Raw genomic sequence first — 22,335 nt, forward strand, 5'->3', positions numbered from 1 at the left:
CTTATAGATTGTGCACAAGTGTCGTATCTGCCTATAGAGCAATCATGCTAGTGTCTCTCTTGAGTTGTGCAACACGAGCGTTTTCCATGGATTCCACATTTTGTGCTCATTCCTTGGTTGCACGACATCATTTATCTATCTCTGTGTGTGTGTTTCCGTGTTCCATTCATTGCTATTGATCTACTTGTTTTACTTGCAAATTTGTGAATCTCTTTCAACATTATTGACTCTTGCTAACATTTTGCATCAAATTTTTGTTCCACTATCCTCACCGAGCTCCACCATAAGCCTTATTTGTGTAGATGTGAGAAATTGACAAGATTGGTACCAATTGTGTTATTTCCTTGTTACATTATTGAGTGATCATTGATCCATCTTCAACATTTGTCAAGGTACATTTGGTATAGTTCTTCTCATTCTCCCACTCATATTTGTTCGAGTCTTGTGATGGATAGGCAAGGCATTTCATCTCCAGTCTTCCACAACAACGATGGCGCATACAACTACAACAAGAAAACTTCCCACTTCGGACTACACCGAGCAATGCAAGTCATCGACAACATCACCACCGACTTACGACATTCCGAAGCTAGGAGAAGGGACTACTTTGACGACAAGTTTTCCGCACAAAAGGAGGAGCAAGATGCAAGGACGGAGGAGATTTGGACCTTGTTGATCAACCGTTCTTCCCCTTCATCATCCTCAAGGCAGAGATGTTCAAGTCACAAGTCTTCGGAGCGCCAAAATGATGCAAGCGCAAGTTGTCCACGTCCACATCTCCAATGGCGACCATCATCACGTTTGTGATACACATCATCATGAAGGGCAAGTCACCTCCAAGCAACATGTGCACGATGACGACGGACGACATCTACTACGAGCTCAAGCACGACAACGACACCATCATCATGAAGATGCTCCACAAGCGCAAATGCACATGTCCCAACAAGCCCTACTTCACGCCAAGGCCAAGCTTCAAGAGCACAAAAGAAGACCGCGAGACGAGCACCACCAAGACGGAGCTACGGCTACACCAACCACTTCGGCATCTTCGCCAAGTGTTCTCAAGGCATCTTCGCCTTTGGACGTACGTCATCTTCGCCTACTTCCCATGGGTTCTCCTACATCGACATCTTCACCTACAAGGCGACCACCTCCAAGTGAGGGCGACACTTCCATCTTCGGAAGCCCCTCAAGCAAGATGGCCGAGCATGGGAAATTCGCTTTGGTCATGGAGATGAACTACGAGGTGCCACATCATATGGGCCTCCTACAACAAGATGGTGACAAGAAGGTCGAACAAGGGCCATCCCCTATGACCACGGCGACGAGCACGAACCTCTTCAACAACATGACGATGGCGCCCATATTGGACTCATACTCCGAGTCAAGCTACGCGAGCGCACATGAGACCTTCTCTTTGGTCTCGGAGGAGAGTGATGATGTGCCATCTTCTGCCTTCATCCACGGCTACGACTATGACATGATTGAGCATGGAGACATTTGGACCTACATCTCTCCAACACCCAGATATGACGAGATGCCCCAATTGCCATGTGAGGAGAGCCAGCACCCCATGAGTGAGATGAGTGACCCCACCATACGTGACATTGAGAGCATTTCCTATGAGAGGATGAGTGTGACCACCACTTGAGAGCATGCCACACATCCTATGTGAGGTTGAGAGCCATTTGAGTGACTCTACTAACCATATGAGTGAGAGCATCCAAGAGGGAGTGAGTGAGGCCACTATGATTTCTAATGACCTAACCTCTACCCCGAGTGTGTTTTCTTATTTGGTGCTAGATCTCATACATGATGACATGCCTATCCTCAACGAGTCCATACCTCCAATGGAGACAACGATGGCCATGGTGGAAGAAGATGCACCCCCTGATGGTACCATCATGTTGCAACCTTACCTACAACACATGAGCGATGCTCTAAAGGTAACATAGGTGATGGTGCTTCTCTTGTCCCACTAGTCGACTATCTTGCAAATGATTTCTTGCATGATTATGATCACCTTATGGATTCATCACATACTATGTCATGTTTCGATATGCCACCCATTTATGATGAATATGATGATGAGCATGTTGAATTGCCTAGTTGTGATGCTATTCTCCATAGGATATCATGTGAAAATTCTATTCGTCACATCATGTTTGACAACCATTAAACTTGTCATATGCTATGAGTGAGATCTCCCATATTGCATAATTTCAATCTCAACATAGTAACTATGCATGCCCAATTACAGTAAATCCCATTTGTACTTATGGCATAGATGACAAGATGATGGTCATTGGCTTTTGTTTTTCATGTGATGATATTGCTAAGCTTCCTTTACATGATTTGTGCAATTCATCTACTATTCCATGCCATGATCACTTAGAACCAAATATGCATTGTTTTGGATGTTGTAAATATTCTCCATGTGATGTTTCCATTAATGCTCATGAGGATACCCCCATAGTCTGCTCATACATATGAGGAGATTTTGATGCATTCCATACTTTGCATGATTCCCATGATAATGTACACTGTATGCATTCCATGAATAACAATGCTCTACATATTTCTTGTGATGCATTACACAATTTGAGTCTCCATTATGCTATACATAACAACAAACCTATCATGATGGATGACATGTTTCTCTATCATGTATCTCATTTATTTGAGCATAGGATATTTTATGCTAACCAACACAAGCACATGCGCATCATGATGGATGATGTGTACATATACCACCCACACACAATTTTCCATTTGTCTTTGTTTTGTGTAGGTACTCACATATACCCGTCAACCTCTCAATCCCAAGAATTGACAAAACGAGCTCTTGAGAGCAAAGATGACTTGGGATCCCATGGACTATCCTTACAACCATTCCCTTCGCGCAAGGACTACGCGCATCTCTTCTACTTGGCTCTCACACAGCTATGGGCTATATATCACTTGTTACTTTATGCCCATTGTATCTTGTTCACTTCGCATGTTATGCATCATTACATGATTTTGCCATGCAACTTTGGCCATTTCTTACATCTACATATGATTCACCATTATGCTACTCCTATGTGTATTTGCATGCTTGGTGGAGATCCTTGTTGCTATTTCCATGTTTATCATGTGCCTCATGCTATTGATGCTTGTTGTGTTGGGAGAGTAATGATGTTCCATTGCTATTTACGTAGGACTTCTTGCCAATACAATGATGATACCTTCCTCATATCTTGCTTTCATGCTTGTGATATGTCATGTGAATTATTCATGCCCACTATTTGCACACATGACATGCTTGCCATGATTCCTTCTAGTACGTTGCATCTTCGCATTACTAGCTTGCACCACTTGATCACTATGATTTCACTCTTACTCACTTTCTTGGGTTGATGACATATATGTTCTGATAGCGGCAAAGGTATCCCGTCTTTCGATGAGATGGTGGCTATCATTTTAGAGGAAGTCGACTTTGACGATCCGACTATGAACGTGCGAGGACGTCGCGCTTTAGCAATCGCTAAACCAACTCCGAGGGGTTATTGACCACGCCGGAGCACGATCAACCTGACCACGAGGGCCTGTTTCCTGCGAGCAAACAAAGAACAAGCAAGAAACTGAGATTGCAATCTGGATATTGCGAAAATAAGATGAAAGCTTTATTGATTAAGGTGGGGTTCTGTGACGTCTTGGTCTGGTCGTTGGACACATACGAAGTACGCGAAGTTGTAGCTATGGCGAACTTTCAATCTAAACAAAACCCAAAGTCTAAACGATGCCCTAAGGGCTGTATATATGGAGGAGAGAGGGGGAATTTCGTGGCCCTTGGTGGAGGGGTCCGAAACCAACCCTAACTCTTGTTTCCCCACACATACGGACTCTAAAAATAGCCTATACTTAAGTATTTCGAAAATACATGGGCCTGGCCCAATAATAAGGTGACGCAGCACCTAGAATAGCCTCTGGACGAAATTTATGAAGTGGCATCTTGTATATTTCGTCCCATGCTTCATGCACTCATTATGGTGGCTTTAGAGTCCTGGAATCATCACTTGTAACTGCGTTCTTGTTCCCCTTGCGCATGCCATCATCTCCATGCTTGAACTTGCTCCAAGGTTCATCTTTCTTGTCCAAGCTAGGCCCTTCATTTGTAAGCAAAACAAATGTATCCAACTTAGGCAGCATCATATTCACATGAACATTAGAATCGTTACCAAGAAACAAAAGTACCTGATAATTCAATTGGCGTGCGCGAGCTCTAGTAATTGGTCCAGTATGTACAGCAGCAGGGGCTGTGGGTGTAACAATGGTATTGATGTCCTCATCATGTTCATGCCTCTCACATGATATATCTTGTTCATTGTCGCTTGCCTCCAATTGTTGCATCTATGCTTATTGATCGTGGAGACTTGGACATATTACTTGTGATGCATGCTTGTTTAACCGAGCCTGTTGTATTTGGTTGTTTTTGCATCATATGCCTCCATACTATGAAATGCTCCCTTGTCCTTTCCAATGATGAGCATGATGCTTACACTTGTTGGGTATATTACCACGCGAATGATAGGTTTTGCACTTCCGCTAATCTCATTTGTTTTTCTGAGTGTTTGTTGTAAGTGCATCTAGTGCCACCCCTAGTTGGTTTTGGAGTATTGACGACAAACCTAGTTGAGGGACTAATGTGTTTGTGAGAATTGCAGGATAACACAGGTAGAAGTCCCTCATTGATTCGGTTTTCCTACCAGAGATGACCCCTAAAAATGTATGAAGACATTGAAGTCAGAGGTGATATGTGAAGACATTCACATTGAAGACTATGATAAGAGAAGACATCGCGTGAAGACTATGGAGCGCGAAGACTTAGCAGTTTCGTGGTTCTGTGTTTTTCTTTGATGAGTCATAGGAACCACCGTACTGTTAAGTGGGGTCCAAGAGAACTAGTCAGAATGACTGAAGTGATGCTTAACCAAAAATGCTATGTCTTTGAGTGAAGACTATGAGAGCAAATCTTGTCCAGAGTTGGATAAGTCAGCTTTGCTTGTAGCCCAAGTAAAGTTGCCATGTGTGTTTGAAATCTGACCGTTGGAACATGTGTCAGTTCCTTAGTGACCAAGGGTCATTTCGGACAAATCAGGTCGGGTTGCCTAGTGGCTATAAATAGCCCACCCCCTACAACCATAAACGGTTGGCTGCTCAGAGTTAGAGTATGGCTTTTGTCGTTTGAGAGCAACCCACCTCGAAGCCTTTGAGAGAGAATTCGTTGCGAGGACAAAGCCCTAAACACCCAGAGCCAAAGAGTGTTAGGCATCACTTAAGTCTTCCTGTCTGTGTGATCTGAAGACTTATTACACTTGAGGACTGTGAATCCTCCAGCCGGTTAGGCATCGCGTTCTGAGCATCCAAGATTCATTGTGGATCGCCGGTGAACGAAGTCTGTGAAGGTTTGGAAGTCTACCTTGAATACTTACCAGAGTGATTGGGCGAGGACTGGGTGTCCTTAGCTCAAGGGGAATAAGGTGAAGACAAGGTCTTGTAAGTTGAATCTCAGCCTCCCTAACCAGACGTACAGTTGTTACAGCAACTGGAACTGGTCCAACAAATCATTGTCTTCAACGAGTCACTGGTTTCATCCTTCCCTTCCCTTTACTTACTGTTGGTCCTTGTGAAGTCATTGTATGATTGCATTATCTTTTGTCTTCACTGAGTGACTGCTTGTTCTAATTGGCTTCACAATATCTTCCTACCTGATCTTTACTGCCTAGCTGCTATTAGTCATTGTGCTTTCACTTCATTGAATACTTGACTATGGTTTGCCTAGTGTAGTCTACCTTCCGCTGCATGGTAATAGGTTTATTTCTATCGTTTGTCTTCGAAACTTCCATGTTTTGAAGACTTTCATAAAAATCGCATATTCACCCCCCTCTAGTCGATCACTAGCACTTTCAATTGGTATCAGAGCAAGGTAATCCCTTGTTCTGTGTGATTCGGTTTAACCACCTGGAGTTTTAGCTATGTTGACTACAAGGATAATTAAAGTCTCCGCTGCATGCCCCATCTTTGATGGAACTGAATATCCCTACTGGAAGAATAAGATGCGCATGCATCTTGAAGCCATCGATGTCGACCTATGGTATGTCGTCAAGAATGGCGTTCCCAAGGCTGGTGAAGGTGTCACTGCTGCTGATGTCAAGAAGTTCGTTTAACTGGACTCCACTGCCAAGAACATCATCTGTGGTGATCTGACCAAAGGATAGTATGGCCGCTTGAGTGCTTTGGAAACATCTAAGCTAGTCTGGGACTGGCTCTCCAAGGTCAATGAAGGCGTCTCAACCCAGAGAGATCGGAGAATCAGTGTCCTTCGCAACCTCTTCAACCACTTCAAGAGAAATGACAATGAGAATGTCCAGCTCACGTTTGATCGACTCACTGACATCACAAATGAGCTTCAAGCTCTCGGTGCCACTAAGATCACCAAGCATGAAGTCGTCAAGACACTCCTGAGATCACTTGACAGCTCGTTTGACACTCTAGCCCTGATGATTCAAGAACGTCCTGACTTCAAGACACTCGATCTGTCTGACATACTTGAGAGGCTCAACACACACGAGTTTCAGCTTTTTGAGAAAAGATACATCTATGGTCCCAACTATGGGAGAACTCGTGCCTTGAAGGCAAAATCTGTCTCCTCATCTGAAGAAGAATCTAACAGCAGTTCTGATGATCCTGAAGACATTGGAAAGGAGCTTGCTATGCTTGTGAAGAAGTTCCAAAAATTCACCAAGAAGAAAGGCTTCAGAAAGTCTTCACGATCAAGCTCAAGGAATGATGAAGCTTCTGCTCATGACTACAAGAAGAGAACATGCCACAAGTGCAAGAAACCTGGCCACTACATCTCTGAGTGTCCGCAGTGGGACAATGAGAGAAAGAAGAAGAAGAAGAAGAGCAAGGAGTATGACTCTGACGACAAGAAGAAGAAGAAATACTCAAAGTCTTCTTCCAAGTCTTCCTCAAAGTCTTCATCACACAAGAAGAGCTCATCTGGCAAGGCACGTGCGTTTGTTGGCAAGGAAATGGATTCATAGGAGGAGTCCGCTTCTGAGGAGGCGGAGGTGGAGTCTGAGGAGGAGTCCGGTTCTGGCGTTGCGAGTCTGGCTACAGCATACGTTGCCAAGTCCATCTTCAACACTGAAGACAAGGACTTCATCACCAACACCGATGCAAATGACAAGGACTACTCCGCTCCTACCTACTGCTTCATGGCACGCGGTGCCAAGGTAAACACACGCACTACTCACTATCAAACATCTAGTGAAGATGACTCTGATTGTGGTTCCAAACCCAACTACAAAACACTTGCTAAAATTGCAACTGAACAACAGAAAGCTATGGAACATATTCAAAAACTGTTAGACAAAAGCGATGATCTGTTAGACGCTGAAATGACTCGATCTCAGTCCTTAATTGAATACATAAAAAATCTTCACGTTAAGTATGAGGAACTTGAAAGTCGTCATGAAACGCTCTCAACAACTCATGAAAAGCTTTCCTATGATTATCTTCAAAGGAAGCAAGATCTTGAGAAATTGAGAGCGGCTCATGAAGATCTTCAAAAGGAAAACGAGTCACTTCACGCCGAACAGATCAGTTCAGCTCAGGAAGGATTTGAACCACCATGTCTTAAATGCCTTGAGCGTGATAACGCTACTTCTGTTGCTGAATGTTCTACTACTGCTACTATTGCAATATCTTCAACTGTTTATGGGGTAACTAACCCCTCTGCTGAGGATACCACTGTTATTGCTGATGAGAATGCTAGGTTGAAGACATTGCTTGAAACAGGGATGTACAAAAGTCTCAAAGGGCATGAGACACTATGTGATGTCCTCAAAAGGCAGATCCTGAACCGAAACCCTTGGAAAGAGGGTGTTGGGTTCGAAAGGAAAATGAATGCTGATGGCTCTTACTGGAAACCTGAGCAGTACCCCAAAACCACATGGGTTGCTGCAAAGGAACCTTCAGCGGATCCATCCACCCTATCTGGGTTCACTTGTGCTAATCCCATTGTTATTGATGAATCCTTTGATGCAAACTATAAATTGTTTAAGAACCAGAATGGTGAAGTGTTTGCCAGGTATATTGGTACTAACTGCAGGAATGGGCCGCCTATGAAGAAGGTCTGGGTGCCGAAAAGGTGTTTGGATAATCTTCCTGTGAATGTCGTCATGACACCTCAAGTAAAGAAGACAAATCCCAGACCACAGGCTTCATACGGCCCAAAGGCTTCATATAGACAGAGGACTCACCTGAGTCGCACTAATGCAAATGTTTTGCAGGGAAGCCATACTCAGGTCTATGAATATGAGCGTGGTTCATCAAACCGCCATGTTCATAAGACCAAGAACTATTCTGCTTATTCCTATGAGTACTATTGTCCACGTGCAAGACTTTTTGCTAGGGCTCCAAAGCCAAAGTTCTCAGATGCTGCACTTAGACTCATTGCTTCGAAGCCACCCTTGAAGAAAGCTTAACTCTCTTTTACAGGGAAAGGTCTCCAGCCAAAAACCAAAATCGTTTGAAGCTATTGCTGGGGACCTTAAACATCTTGTAGGGCGCAAGATCAAATGCCCAAATGGTCTTATTATGTATTTTGTTCCTGAGTCGCTTGCTACTTGCCCTATCAGTCCTAATCTTGATCTAAGCTTTCATAATCCACTTGCTCGTCAAATGTTTATGCTTCACAATTCTCTTCGTGAAGCCTATCCCCTAACTGCGCTGTATTGTACGACACCAGCTGCTTCAGAATGGATTATTGATAGTGGGTGTACTAATCACATGACTGGTAAGCGAAGTATTCTCATGGACTCAACCTTACGTCCATCTGACAAAAGTCACCTCACATTTGCTGACACTGGTAAAAGCAAGGTATTGGGTCTAGGTAGAGTTGCAATCTCAAAGGATCAACACATGGATAAAGTCATGCTTGTTGAATCCCTTGGTTTCAACTTAATGTCTGTCTCAATGCTTTGTGATTTAAACATGATTGTGATGTTTGGAAAATATCGTTGCCTTGTTCTAATGGAATCTGACAAGTCTCTAGTGTTTGAAGGGTATCGGAAAGATGATTTGTACGTGGTAGCTTTCTCAGCAGGACCACAACTTGCTGTATGTCTTCTAGCAAAAGCTTCTGAATGCTGGCTCTGGCATCGGAGGGTAGGGCATGCTGGCATGAGGAACCTCCACACCCTTGCAAGGAAGAAGCATGTCATAGGCATCGAGGGCATCAAGTTCAAGAAGGATCACTTATGTGGTGCCTGTGAAGCAGGAAAGATGACGAGGGCCAAGCATCCCTCGAAGACAATCATGACAACGACTCAACCCTTTGAACTGCTCCACATGGACCTTTTCGGTCCCACTCATTACTCAACTCTTACTACTACTGCTTGTCTCTATGGATTTGTCATTGTTGATGATTATTCAAGATATACTTGGGTGCATATAATCCTCTACAAGACTGAAGTGCAGGATGTCTTCAGACGCTTCGCCAATCGAGCCATGAACAACTATGGCGTCAAGATCAAGCATATCAGAAGTGACAATGGCACTGAATTCAAAAACACTGGTCTAGACACTTATCTTGATACTTTGGGCATTACACATGAATTCTCAGCTCCGTACACACCGCAGCAGAATGGTGTTGTGGAACGCAAGAACAGAACACTCATTGAGATGGCCCGGACAATGCTTGATGAATACAAGACTCCAAGAAAGTTCTAGCCTGAAGCCATTGACACTCCATGCCATATCATCAACCGTGTTTATCTTCATAAGCTTCTCAACAAGACATCCTATGAGCTCCTTACTAGCAAGAAGCCAAATGTCAGCTACTTCAGAGTATTTGGTGCCAGGTGCTGGATCAAGGATCCACATCACACTTCAAAATTTGCACCAAAAGCACATGAAGGTTTTATGCTTGGATATGGAAAGGACTCGCACTCCTATAGAGTCTCCAACCTCTTTCACTATGAAGTGGTTGAAACAATGGATGTGCGGTTCGATGAGACTAACGGCTTTTCCACAAAGAGAGCACCTGCCAAATGTGCTAGATGAAGTTCCATCCAGTGAATCAATCAAACTTATGGGAACTGGAGAAATCATACCTTCTGAAGCTCAGCCTGAAGAGGAACTTATCATCTCCGCACCTGATCAAACTGAAGACAATGCTCAGCCTGAAGACAATCCTTCTAACGATGGCAATGATCAGCAAGATCAAAATCTTTGTCCTATACATCCTCGTGTTGTAAATGAAGTACATATTGAGAGAATAATTGATAGCATCAATGCACCAGGTCCACTCACTCGTTCAAGGGCAACACAGCTAGCAAATTTCTGTGGGCACTTCGCATTCATCTCAATATCTGAACCCAAGCAAGTTGAAGAAGCCTTCATGGAACCTGAATGGATTCAAGCTATGCAAGAAGAGATTCAATAGTTTGAGCTGAATAATGTATGGGAACTGGTTAAGCGTCCTGATCCTCGCAAGCACAATATAATAGGCACCAAATGGATATATCGCAACAAGCAAGATGAGCATGGTCAAGTTGTCAAAAACAAAGCTCGTCTCGTTGCTCAAGGGTACACTCAAGTTGAAGGGATTGACTTCGATGAAACATTTGCTCCTGTGGCTAGACTTGAAGCCATACGCATACTGCTGGCCTATGCAAATCATCATAACATTCTTCTGTATCAAATGGATGTGAAGAGCGCTTTTCTCAATGGCAAGATTGAAGAAGTGTATGTTGCACAACCACCTGGCTTTGAAGATCCAAAACATCCTGACATGGTGTACAAACTCAACAAGGCACTGTATGGCCTCAAACAAGCCCCTAGGGCTTGGTATGACACACTCAAAGACTTCCTGAAGAGCAAAGGCTTCAAACCTGGTTCCCTTGACCCCACTCTCTTCACAAAGACATATGATGGTGAACTGTTTGTGTGCCAACTATATGTGGATGACATTATCTTTGGCTGCACCAATCAAAAATACACTGACGAGTTTGGATATATGGTGCGAGAGCAATATCAGATGTCCATGATGGGTGAGCTGAAGTTCTTCCTTGGTCTTCAAATACGTCAGCAATGCAACGGCATCTTCATATCTCGAGAGAAGTACCTCAAAGATTGCCTAAAAAATTTGGGATCAAGACTGCAAAGGCTTCACGACGCCAATGCCAGCCAAACATCATCTGGGTCCCGACGATAATGGTAAAGAGTTCGATCAAAAGGTATACCACTCCATGATTGGTTCTTTACTTTATCTATGTGCATCTAGGCCAGATATTATGCTTAGTGTTTGCATGTGTGCTCGATTCCAAGCGGCACCAAAGGAATCACATCACTTAGCTGTGAAGCGAGTTCTCAGATATTTGGCTCACACCCCAACACTAGGATTATGGTATCCAAAGGGCTGAGAGTTTGATCTAGTTGGATTCTCGGATGCTGATTATGCTGGTGACAAGGTGGGTCGCAAGTCTACATCAGGTACATGTCATTTTCTGGGACGATCACTTGTATGTTGGTCTTCAAAGAAGCAGAACTGTCTATCTCTCTCCACTGCTGAATCGGAATACATTGCTGCTGGATCTTGCTGCGCTCAGCTTCTATGGATGAAGCAAACACTCAAAGACTATGGCATTAATCTGAAGCAAGTGCCACTCTACTGCAACAACGAAAGTGCCATCAAGATTGCCAACAACCCAGTTCAACACTCGAAGACAAAGCACATTGAAATTCGTCATCACTTTCTCAGAGATCATGTTGTGAAGGAAGATATTGATATCATACACGTCAACACTGAAGAGCAATTGGCAGATATCTTCACCAATCCCTTGGATGAGAAGAGGTTTTGCAAGTTACGGTGTGAGCTAAATATCTTGGAATCTTCAAATGTCCTGTGATCAGGCACACATCCTAACACTTATGCATATTGATGACTTAGATGTGCAACACACGAAGTAAAGTATATCTTCAATCAATGAAGACTTACATTCTATGTGTGAATACATTAATGTGGAATTTGACTTCGGAGTGCCACGATAATTGTGCGCCGTGTCTGGGTCTAATACTTCCTATACGGTGGGTAACGCCACCACCAAATTTTTCTGTTTGAAGCGTTTCACTCATGGCGTTACTAGTCTTCAATCTCAACTTGTCTTCATGATTATCTTCACTATGTTGATTTGATTGTCTTTCTGATATATATATATATACTAGTGTTCTGTCCTCTACAGCAATCACTTATAGCTATGTCCTCTTGTTGAATCTTTTGAACTAAGTGAATCTGATCGGACCCTAACCTCTCTATGCTTTCTATCTCACTTATTACACTTGAGGACTGTGAATCCTCTAGTCGGTTAGGCGTTGCGTTCTGAGCATCCAAGAGTCATTGTGGATCGCCGGTGAACGAAGTCTGTGAAGGTTTGGAAGTCTACCTTGAATACTTACCAGAGTGATTGGGCGAGGACTGGGTGTCCTTAGCTCAAGGGGAATAAGGTGAAGACGAGGTCTTCTGAGTTGAATCTCAACCTCCCTAACCAGACGTACAGTTGTCACAGCAACTGGAACTGGTCCAACAAATCATTGTCTTCAACGAGTCACTGGTTTCATCCTTCCCTTCCCTTTACTTACTGTTGGTCCTTGTGAAGTCATTGTATGATTGCATTATCTTTTGTCTTCACTGAGTGACTGCTTGTTCTGATTGGCTTCACAATATCTTCCTACCTGATCTTTACTGCCTAGCTGCTATTAGTCATTGTGCTTTCACTTCATTGAATACTTGACTATGGTTTGCCTAGCGTAGTCTACCTTCCGCTACATGGTAATAGGTTTATTTCTATCGTTTGTCTTCGAAACTTCCTTGTTTTGAAGACTTCAATAAAAATCGCCTATTCACCCCCCTCTAGTCGATCACTAGCACTTTCATTTGTCATGTTCTTTCATTTTGAAGGATTCACAAGGTGGTACTATCATGAGACAACTTGGCCATGTCAAGGTGTATACGATGTGCGACACCAACATCTTCGTGAACATTCCTAAGGTGAAATCCTTCCATTGGAGCAATCCTCAAATATGCATATTGGATGGGTCATTGTTTCATTACTGTTTCCTTCTTGTTGTCTACATGATACATCCTGCGAACGGAGGAGCGACATTGACGACATCGAGCATTGGTACACCAACACCTCCATATTTGTTGATTGTGCTCACACATGTCATGCTCGATGGATGATGAGGACATCAATACCAATGTTACACCCACAACCCCTGCTGTTATACATACTGGACCAATTACTAGAGCTCGCGCATGCCAATTGAATTATCAGGTACTTCCATTTCTTGGTAATGATTCTAATGTTCATAAGAATATGATGCTGCCTAAATTGGATACATTTGTTTTGCTTACAAATGAAGGGCCTAGCTTGGACAAGAAAGATGAACCTTGGAGCAAGTTCAAGAATGGAGATGATGGCATGCGCAAGGGGAATAAGAACGGAGTTACAAGTGATGATTCCAGGACTTTGAAGCCACCATAATGACTGCCTAAAGCCTTGGACAAAATATACAAGATGCCACTTCATAAATTTCGTCCAGAGGCTATTTTAGGTGCTGCGTCACCTTATTATTGGGCCAGGCCCATGTATTTTCGAAGTACTTAAGTATAGGCTGTTTTTAGAGTCCGTATGTGTGGGGAAACAAGAGTTAGGGGTTGTTTCGGACCCCTCCACCAAGGGCCACGAAATTCCCCCTCTCTCCTCCATATATACAACCCTTAGGGCATTGTTTAGACTTTGGGTTTTGTTTAGATTAAAAGTTCGCCATAGCTGCAACTTCACGTACTTTGTTTGTGTCCAACGACCAGACCAAGACGTCACAGAACCCCACCTTGATCAATAAAGCTTTCATCTTATATTCACAATATCCAGATTGCAATCTCAGTTTCTTGCTTGTTCTTCATTTACTCGCAGGAAACAGACCCTCATGGTCCGGTTGATCGTGCTCCGGCGTGGTCAATAACCCCTCGGAAGTTGGTTTAGCGATTGCTAAGGCACGATGTCTCGCACGTTCGTAGTCGGATCGTCAAGGTCGACTCCCACAGAAACAATAGCCACCATCTCATCGAAACATTGGGACACCTTTTACCGTTTTTCATAGTTTAGATCAAGTCTGTTCTTCATACCTACAGTCCACAATAAAAAAGCCAAAAAAATTAGGGTTAGTTCATCATATTTGAACCAATCTGAGCCTTTGCATAGTCTTTTTAGAGTTTTGCTTTGTTGAATTTGCGGTTGCATCGTCGTGTTGAGTTGCTGGTCTTAGCATCTAGTCCCTTAGAGTTTCGAGTTCTGTTCACAGGTTGTCACGCCGCCGCCGCACCATTGTCATCATCATTGCCATATACCACCACCCCATCATATACATCGCCGGTGCCATATACAACCACCAGTCCGAGTTCCACCAGATTCATCGCCGCCACCAGTCCGAGTTCTACCAGATTCATCTTCGCTACTAGTCCTAGTCCGTGTCCAGTATTTGTTGCTTTGTTTTCGAGTTCCAGATCACGCGATACTTCGTGTCGTGACATAGTAGGACTCCTGAGATTCCGTGCTACCCCCAGAAGAAAAATAGTTCCAAACTCAAAAAAAAACTAAGTCTAGAAAATTCTGGCTAGGCAGTTTTTAGGACATTTATAGACTTTTTCGAAAAAAATTGTTGCGGAGCAAAAAAAAGTGCAAAACGTGCAAAAAAAGTGAGAAAAAAAGAAAAAAAATCAGAGCGTGCTCCTCCCTTGGTTACGTGCAGCACCGTGATTTTGTTAGTGTTCTAGGCTCGCGTCTCTAGCACGGTCTAGCCTAGGACCAGCACAGTACCGTCGTTAAGCGTTTATTCAACTTTGCATCTCTGAATTGATTATTGCTGAACCTTTTTGCTACCATATTATAAGCCTTCCCAGCTCCACATACATCTACGTCGTGCGTTTGACTCTCCCTGGTAATTCCTCTATCCAAGCTTTGAGAGTTTTGACTATGACGGTTGCCGATCACCGCCTGCTGCTGGGTAAGAACTGGTAAGAATTTGAGATTTGCTTGACGGATTTGTGACATCCACCACCACCTCTTGTTTGTAGTCTGTAGGACCATATTCTTGTGTGTTTCTATTGCTGCTAACCATGGCAGGATCACAAGCCAACGAGACTGACTGGGAGAACATGAAAAATAAGGAGTTGCATGATAAATTTCAGCAAATGATGAGTGGACAGGTGCAAGATGTGCTAAACAGATTTGAAGAGGCCATGGAGAAGATAGATGGCATGGAGAAGACGTTAGAAACAAAGCTCGATAACAAGTTTAATGAATTGCTCACGCGTCTTCCACCACCACCACTGGCTACCCCTAACGCACCTCCACAAGAACAACAACAACAACAACAACAACAACGTCACTTTCCAAATCAAGTGGGATGAGCAAAGCGCGTTCCCATTGACCCTGGGCAAAATTCTGGTGCCGCTGTTGATGCTTCCGCCGCTCCTGCTGCTACTGCAGAGGTGGAGGACCATTACGAGGATGAGGTTGACCAAAATCAGAACTACGTGCAACCACCAGCAGCACCACCACTAGGTCGTCCTCATGCATATCATCGCAATGGTAGGGCTGCACCACCACCTGAGGTACATGACCATCTTCCTAAACTAAAATTGAATATTTCACCATTTGAGGGTAGATATGTTCCTGATATATATCTTACTTGGGAGTTAGAAACTGAACAACGATTTACATGTTTACAATATCCTAAGGAGAGAGGTGTTCCTGCTGCTGTTTATGCTTTCACTAGCTTTGCATGTGTGTGGTGGTGTGAACATTGTAGATTATATCCTATTCCTGCTACTTGGGCTGCTTTGAAAACTGCTGTGCGTACTCGTTGGGTTCCACCATAGATGTGGCATTGTTGAGGAGAATGAAGCTATGCTTGCACGTTTTATGGGTGGATTAAATAGAGATTCAGACCATTCTAGAGTATAAGGAGTATACTAATATCACTCATTTATTCCATTTTGCTTGTAAAGCTGAACGTGAAGTGCAGGATCGACAGGCATTGGCGCGAACTAACTTTTCTACAGGTCGATCTTCATCATGGAGACCACGTGAATCCTCTACTTCCACTCCACCAGCAGCTCCATCAGGTGCCACCTCCAGCCGTGATACAAGAAAGAAGGCACAACCACCACTATCTGCTAAGAGCACACCTGCCGGGCCTGCGCAGAGCTCTTCTTCTTCCATGGCATCAACAGGGCACACAAGTGATATTATTTGTCATCGTTGTAAGGGAAGAGGACATTTTGCGAGAGAATGCCAATCTCAGCACGTGATGCTACTGAGGATGGTGGGTATGAGTCTGCTAGTGACTATGATGAGGAGACTTTGGCTCTTATTACACATGAAGAACACGGTGGAGAGGATTCTGATCATGAGATGCAATACATGGCTGCTGAAGATGCTGACAGGTATGCATGTTTAGTTGCTCAACGTGTTTTGAGTGTGCATGTTACACAAGCTGAGCAAAATCAGAGGCATAATTTGTTCCATACAAAGGGAGTTGTGAAGGAACGTTCTGTTTGCGTCATCATAGATGGAGGGAGCTGCAATAACTTGGCTAACATGGAGATGGTGGAGAAGCTATCTCTCACCACAAGACCACATCCACATCCTTACTACATCCAATGGTTCAACAACAGCGGCAAGGTTAAGGTAACATGTACTGTTCGTGTGCATTTTAGTATCTCTACATATGCGGATTATGTTGATTGTGATGTGGTACCTATGCAAGCATGTTCCTTATTACTTGGTAGACCATGGCAATTTGATAAATATTCTGTACACCATGGTAGAAACAATCAGTATACTCTTGTTCATAAGGATAAAAATATTACTTTGCTTCCTATGACCCCTGAATCCATTTTGAAAGATGATATTAATAGAGCTAATAAAGAAAAACAGGAGAAAAATAAGAGTGAAAATCAGATTGTGACAAAAGAATTTGAGCAACAAATAAAACCTAATAAAAACCATCTAGTGTTGCTTCTGAAATTAAATTGAAAAGTGCATGTTCACTTGCCACAAAATTTGATATTGATGAGCTAGATTTCAGCAAATCTGTTTGCTATGCTTTTGTGTGCAAAGAGGCATTATTTTCATTCGAGGACGTGCCTTCCTCTTTGCCTCCTGCTGTCACTAACATTTTGCAGGAGTTCACTGACGTCTTTCTAGAAGACGTGCCACCGAGATTACCACCTATTCGAGGGATTGAGCATCAAATTGACTTAATTCCCGGTGCATCATTACCCAACCGTGCACCATACCGTACCAATCCAGAGGAGATGAAGGAGATTATGCGTCAAGTACAATAACTGCTCGACAAAGGTTATATACGTGAATCCCTTAGTGCTTGTGTTGTTCCTATCATTTTAGTGCCGAAAAAGGATGGTACGTCGCGTATGTGCGTTGATTGTAGAGGCATTAATAATGTCACTATTCGTTATCGTCATCCTATTCCTAGGCTAGATGATATGCTTCATGAATTGAGTGGCTCTACAATATTCTCCAAAGTTGATTTGCGTAGTGGATACCATCAAATTCGTATGAAATTGGGAGATGAATGGAAAACAACATTTAAAACTAAGTTTGGATTATATGAGTGGTTAGTTATGCCTTTTGGGTTAAGTAATGCACCTAGTACTTTCATGAGATTAATGAACGAAGTTTTACGTGCTTTCATTTGACGATTTGTGGTAGTTTACTTTGATGACATATTGATTTATAGCAAATCTTTGGAGGAACATTTGGAACATTTACGTGTTATTTTTATTGCTCTACGTGATGCACGTTTGTTTGGTAACCTTGGAAAGTGTACCTTTTGCACCGACCAAGTATCTTTTCTTGGCTATGTTGTTACTCCACAGGGAATTGAAGTTGATAAAGCCAAGATTGAAGCTATTGAGAGTTGGCCACAGCCCAAAACGGTCACACAAGTGAGGAGTTTCCTTGGCCTCGCTGGTTTCTATAGGTGTTTTATGAGAGATTTCAGCACCATTGCTGCACCTGTCAACGAGCTTACAAAGAAGGATGTGCCATTTGTTTGGGGTACCGCACAGAAAGAAGCCTTCCAGGTATTGAAAGATAAGTTGACACATGCTCCTTTACTCGAACTTCCTGATTTTAATAAGACTTTTGAGCTTGAATGTGATGCTAGTGCAATTGGATTAGGAGGTGTGTTATTACAAGATGTCAAACCTCTTGCATACTTTTATGAAAAATTGAGTGGGCCTAGTCTGAACTATTCTACTTATGATAAAGAATTATATGCTCTTGTTCGGACCTTAGAAACATGGCAACATTATTTATGGCCCAAGGAATTTGTTATGCATTCTGATCATGAATCTTTGAAACACATTAAAAGTCAAGCAAAACTGAACCGTAGACATGCTAAATGGGTTGAATTCATTGAGACTTTCCCTTATGTCATTGAACACAAGAAGGGTAAAGAAAATGTTATTGCTGATGCATTATCTCGTCGTTATACTATGCTTTCACAACTTGACTTTAAAATATTTGGTTTGTAGACCATCAAAGATCAATATGTTCATGATGCTGAATTTAAAGATGTTTTGCAGAATTGTAAGGAAGGGAGAACTTGGAACAAGTTCGTTCTTAATGATGGATTTGTGTTTCATGCTAACAAGCTATGCATTCCAGCTAGCTCTATTCGCCTTTTGTTGTTGCAGGAGGCGCATGGAGGAGGATTAATGGGACACTTTGGCGTTAAGAAGATGGAGCAGATACTTGCTACACATTTCTTTTGGCCAAAGATGAGACAGGATGTTGAGCGTTTTGTTGCTCGCTGCACTACATGTCAAAAAGCTAAGTCACGACTCAATCCTCATGGTTTATATATGCCTTTGCCTGTACCTAGTGTTCCTTGGGAGGATATATCTATGGACTTTGTTTTAGGTTTACCTCGAACAAAGAAGGGGAGGGATATCATATTTGTTGTCGTGGATAGGTTCTCGAAAATGGCACACTTTATACCATGTCATAAAAGTGATGATGCTGTTAATGTTGCTGATTTGTTCTTTCGTGAAATTATTCGCTTGCATGGTGTGCCAAATACTATTGTTTCAGATCATGATACTAAATTTCTTAGCCACTTTTGGAGATGTTTATGGGCTAAGTTGGGGACTAAACTGCTTTTTAGTACTACTTGTCACCCCCAAACTGATGGACAAACTGAAGTAGTCAATAGAACATTGTCTACTATGCTTAGGGCTGTTTTGAAGAATAATAAGAAAATGTGGGAAGAATTCTTGCCTCATATTGAATTTGCTTATAATCATTCATTGCATTCTACTACTAAGATGTGCCCTTTTGAAATTGTGTATGGTTAACTACCTCGTGCACCTATTGATTTGTTGCCTCTTCCATCTTCGAAGAAGGTTAATTTTGATGCTAAAGAACATGTTGAATTGATTTTAAAAATGCATGAGTTAACTAAGGAAAACATTGAGCGTATGAATGCTAAATATAAACTTGCTAGCGATAAGGGTAGAAAACATATTGTGTTTGCACCTGGAGATCTTGTTTGGTTACATTTGCGTAAGGATAGATTTCCTAATTTGTGCAAACCAAAGCTAATGCCACGTGTTGATGGTCCTTTTAAGGTGTTAGAGAAAATAAATGATAATGCATATAAACTTGAGCTACCTGCAGAATTTGGGTTAGTCCCACTTTTAACATTGCAGATTTGAAGCCTTATTTGGGTGAGGAAGATGAGCTTTCGTCGAGGACGACTTCATTTCAAGAAGGGGAGGATGATGAGGACATCAATACCATTGTTACACCCACAACCCCTGCTGTTATACATACTGGACCAATTACTAGAGCTCGCGCACGCCAATTGAATTATCAGGTACTTTCATTTCTTGGTAACGATACTAATGTTCAAAAGAATATGATGCTGCCTAAATTTGATACATTTGTTTTGCTTACAAATGAAGGGCCTAGCTTGGACAAGAAAGATGAACCTTGGAGCAAGTTCGAGCATGGAGATGATGGCATGCGCAAGGGGAACAAGAACGACGTTACAAGTGATGATTCCAGGACTTTGAAGCCACCATAATGAGTGCCTGAAGCCTTGGACAAAATATACAAGATGCCACTTCATAAATTTCGTCCAGAGGCTATTTTAGGTGCTGCGTCACCTTATTATTGGGTCAAGCCCATGTATTTTCGAAGTACTTAAGTATAGGCTTTTTTTAGAGTCCGTATGTGTGGGGAAACAAGAGTTAGGGTTGGTTTCGGACCCCTCCACTAAGGGCCATGAAATTCCCCCTCTCTCCTCCATATATACAACCCTTAGGGCATTGTTTAGACTTTGGGTTTTGTTTAGATTAAAAGTTCGCCATAGCTACAACTTCGTGTACTTCGTTTGTGTCCAACGACCAGACCAAGACGTCACAGAACCCCACCTTGATCAATAAAGCTTTCATCTTATATTCGCAATATCCAGATTGCAATCTCAATTTCTTGCTTGTTCTTCGTTTGCTCGCAGGAAACAGACCCTTGTGGTTAGGTTGATCATGCTCCGGCGTGGTCAATAACCCCTCGGAAGTTGGTTTAGCAATAGCTAAGGCGCGACGTCTCGCACGTTCGTAGTCAGATCGTCAAGGTCGACTCCCACAGAAACTATAGCCACCATCTCATTGAAACATTGGGACACCTTTGCCTCTATCAATGGACATATCATACACATGACAAATTTGCATCTTATGCATGGATTGACTCACATTATGATTGCCTTGTTGCATCTTGTATTCCCATGTCATCCATGATATATGAGCTTGTGCATTTCCTTGGAAATTTGTTGTGATCTACCTTGATGGCATATTCATACATCATGATCATATTGCCTACCATCAATTGCATGACAACATAATCACATTGAGCACCAATTACCATGTTCATGCTTTTGATAAACCATCCCATTATGACATCATTTTGCACTATGGTCGCATTAATCACATTCACCACACCTTTGTGCATGCTACTAATCCTATTGTTCCCATGAATGCTTCGCATATCATTCTATATCATCTTGATAAGCTTCATGTGCTTTGTCACGAAAAATCTTGCTGAACAGACTCATACTTACTTGATGGATACTTTGTGTGCGCTAACAATTGTATTTCCAAGTGTCGCTTGTGTTTGCTCTTTTTGCATGTGTATCGCTTTGGAGACACTTTGGAGTACTTGGATTGCGCCCTGTCTTCAACTACGTCCAATTACAAGTCCATCCACGACAAACGTTTCCATGGTGATGAGGATCATGATCCGAGGTCGGATCTTTCCAAGGGGGGGGGGGTATATGATGCAGAGCATCCTACGGTCATCCCCATGTACACTACAGCTACTCCCCATGCCCCAAGAGGACATACGATGAGACCTCGACTATACGCCATTGGATGCAAGGTGAAATCGCTCCTCTCCGGACCGTCACTTTCCACATGTGAGACATGGCTACTACCTTAAACATATATGTTGTGCATGACTAGGAACCAAGAGGGAGACCATGGACAAGACGGCGAGTACACCAAGCGCGAGGAGCAAGAGAAGGAGCTGCTTGGAAGCTTCAGCCACCGAACGACCGGACGACGCCGGACGTCCGACGCCTGGACACTCATCCAGTAAGAAGGGCCAGCCGACGGAAGCTACAGTGGCCAGACGACCGACAAGTACTAGACGTCCGACACACTCCAGCGACCGGACGTCCGACCGTCTCCGGTAATCTGGCGCCACCTCAACCGAGCTATAACACCGGACGTCCGATAAGTACCGGACGATCGGACCCTCACGAGGCACCGAATGTCCGGTTCCCGTCGGACGACCGGCGCCTGTCTGTGCGCAGAGTATCGGGCCGAGGCCCATGTATCCCCAACTTACCACTTCGTGGCCCTAGATTATATATACTCCTCCACCTCCTCCTAGTTAGGGTTAGCATTGGTTTAGCTCATTTGAGATACAGCTTTGCTCATCCATATGGATCTACTCCTTGCGAGAGACCGCGGCCCCTCTTCGGAGAAGATCCACGTTGGATTCAAGACCTACTTTACGGAGAAGACCCCCATGAAGAACTCCTCATGGAGAAGAACTGGTTACCCTTTGTATCATCCCGTGTTGACTTTGGATCGTGTGATCTCTATGTGTACTTGGATCTAGCATATGT

Source organism: Salvia hispanica, unplaced genomic scaffold, assembly GCF_029641045.1.
Source record: "Salvia hispanica isolate PSC_SH4W2 unplaced genomic scaffold, Shi_PSC_v1 Unplaced_Contig_0017, whole genome shotgun sequence".
Taxonomy (NCBI): Eukaryota; Viridiplantae; Streptophyta; class Magnoliopsida; order Lamiales; family Lamiaceae; genus Salvia; species Salvia hispanica.